Source organism: Notothenia coriiceps, unplaced genomic scaffold (genome assembly GCF_000735185.1).
Source record: "Notothenia coriiceps isolate Sejong01 unplaced genomic scaffold, NC01 NC01_scaffold00024822, whole genome shotgun sequence".
In the NCBI taxonomy this organism is placed as follows: Eukaryota; Metazoa; Chordata; class Actinopteri; order Perciformes; family Nototheniidae; genus Notothenia; species Notothenia coriiceps.
Window position 1 is genome coordinate 50,124 of NW_011357523.1, and position 2,626 is coordinate 52,749.

Genomic DNA, 2,626 nt, shown 5'->3' on the forward strand with positions numbered 1-2,626 from the left:
CTCTATGAATTTGCGGTCAAATTTAAAAGCAGTCCTCATTTAGTTTATAGAGAATTGCCTCTTCTATTTTCCTCCCGCCAATACAGCAGTTACAGCCTACAGAGCATCGGGGTGAGGGCCAGAATACAGAGAGAAAGACAGAGATTGGATGAAAGATAGATGGGGGAAGAGAGCAGTAAAGAGAGGGAGAGAGAAGGGAAGTGACAAGGTGAGAGAGAGCGAGGGAGAGGAGTCGACAGAGAGATGGATGCAGTGGGGTCGCCGGGGTGAGGAGATGGTGTAATGATTAGATCACAGATACCCTTGAGCCTTCCTCCCGTCCCTCCTGCACACAAAAAAAAATCTGGAAGCGCACTAGGAGTGCAGGAAGGCCTGCAGTTGTAAATGGCCCAGCTGTCAGAGTTCATCTGGGCGGAGGAGGCGAGCGGAGTGGATTACGGAGTCTCTGCCTCCGCTCTGCTCCCAGGACGGAGAGGCGCTCGGGCCGGATCACATTTGGGCCGCTGCCTCACCGCAGAATTCCTAAAGATATTATAAATGTAAAGTTTGACTGCTCAGAGACTTTTGGGAACAGGCGAGGAGGACAAATAAAAAGTTATTGGAAATCTGGTAAAAGTCAGGGAATGTCAAGAAACTTCACAATACAACTTTTTCAAATCATTTCATATCTGCATATTTTAACCTGCTTTACTAATCCGGACGCTATACTTCTTTAACACACTTGAATCTTGTCTTTACACACTTTGGATTTGTCAGTATGTCATCCTCTTTCCCTCATCTCCCAGCAACATGTGTGCGGCGAAGGCTAAATGCCTAAATATTGTGACCCTCCTTATCGGATGATGTCATCTCCAAACTTAAGCAAGTTGAAGGTGACTGGCTTTGGGAAGAGTTGTGTTTAGGATGCTTCCATCTAGTGGTCACTTAATGACACTGATGATACACCATTTGGAAAAAAGGGGACGTCACAATGCAAAATACATTAAGATGACTATTTCTGACACATCTTCAGTGCAGTTTTAAACAACATGACTGAGAGCAAAAAAATATATTGTCATACGTATCATAATGGCAGGGCTGGCAGGGGGTTATTATGGATGTTCACACATAATGGCTCCATTAAGAACATACAAAAGCATATCTTTACAATAAACTCTTACTTTGATTCACAAAATATATTTCTGACACAATGACATGGACACAATAGAGACATGACAGGGGAGGATGAAGGCTTTGAATAGGAGTAATGCCCTATCAGAGGTCCACTCAAACTTTCATTAGAAAGTTCTGAATTCAATGTCTGATGCTTTAATTTTTGGCACCTCGAGAATGCTGCCTCTTAGTACCGAGTGATGTATGTTATGTACATTTTATTTTTACCTTCCCTTAACAGAAAAGAGATGGATGGTTTTTAAAATGTCATGTGTAGGCGTGTGTGAAAGTATATGAGGGGAAATGTAGCCAAAGTACAGCTTTAAAGGAAGAAGAATTTAAAGGATTAGTTAAAAGAGTTTGCCATGAAAATATGTACAGATTTCTAACAGGGATGTACGGTTTGTAGTGTGTTTCTCCGTCTATCCAGGAAAGAGAGAATCCTTGCTGAGATTAAAACATCGCTGCACAAAGCCAACAGCTGTTTCTGTTCTCACCTCCAGACATACATTGATCACTATTTTAATTCTGTGCACACACTGTCTTCCCACTCTCTCTCTGGCTATATAATGGCTGACTAGTAAGTAAAGTGGGTATTTATTCCCCTCAAATGTGGGAAAATCCTCTTTAAGTTTGGATTAAGGAGGCAGTGTGCATAATGTACTCAGGGGGCGAGGGTTGAACACAGAAGATACCTCGTGTCTGTTAATATTGTGACGCGTAATCTGGTAAGAAATCATGTTATGCAACACATCTGGGTCTCTTTCTTTTTCAAGAATGCAATCAATCATCCTATCTATCATATCTGTGGATGGTGAAAGTGAGAAACAAAGAAAAACGTGAGATAAAAGATTAAGAAAGTTGAGCTGCTCATGTTTTCTATCGGCTTTATGTTGGGTACAGGTGGCTTCGAGGTAGTGTGGCTCGTTCCCCGACAAGCTGCTAATGCCTCCACTAAGATAAACCCTGGGCCAATGTGCTCCTGTCGACAGAGCTGCCACCGATAAGAGCCGAGGATCGCTAACGGCCCAGACAACTGAAAACATGAGAGGCCGGCTCCAGATAAAGAATGTAGGAGGAAGGAAGGAAAATAGGAACAACAGCGATCAATTGCTGGCACTGCGCAGCGATGCTATCCGACGCAATCCCTCTCTTGCATCTCCTGTAGGAGTGTGTGTGTGAGGCGATCCTAATCTGAAGGGGAGGAGAGGTTGGAGGTGTGTGTGTGTGTGTGTGTGTGTGTGTGTGTGTGTGTGTGTGTGTGTGTGTGTGTGTGTGTGTGTGTGTGTGTGTGTGTGTGTGTGTGTGTGTGTGTGTGTGAATCTGGGTCAGGGAGTCATCAATAACCAGCAGCATTAGTGGAGGAAACACACAGGCAAGGTCAAAACTCACTGAAATCCCCTCAGAGAGAAGGGGACAGAATAGTGTGGGTCTTTTCCGCCTCCAATTGCTCTATTCCCACAGGTGGGTGGGT

General features: G+C 44.0%; 1 long non-coding RNA gene across 1 annotated transcript; it reads right to left on the reverse strand.

Annotated features, from left to right (window-relative positions):
• Positions 1-2,617, reverse strand: LOC104955773 (uncharacterized). Its single transcript, XR_799483.1, has 2 exons — positions 2,545-2,617; positions 1-522 (listed from the first exon to the last, which is right to left on the reverse strand). It is a non-coding gene; the product is annotated as an uncharacterized lncRNA (long non-coding RNA).
• Between the last annotated feature and the right edge of the window lie 9 nt (positions 2,618-2,626).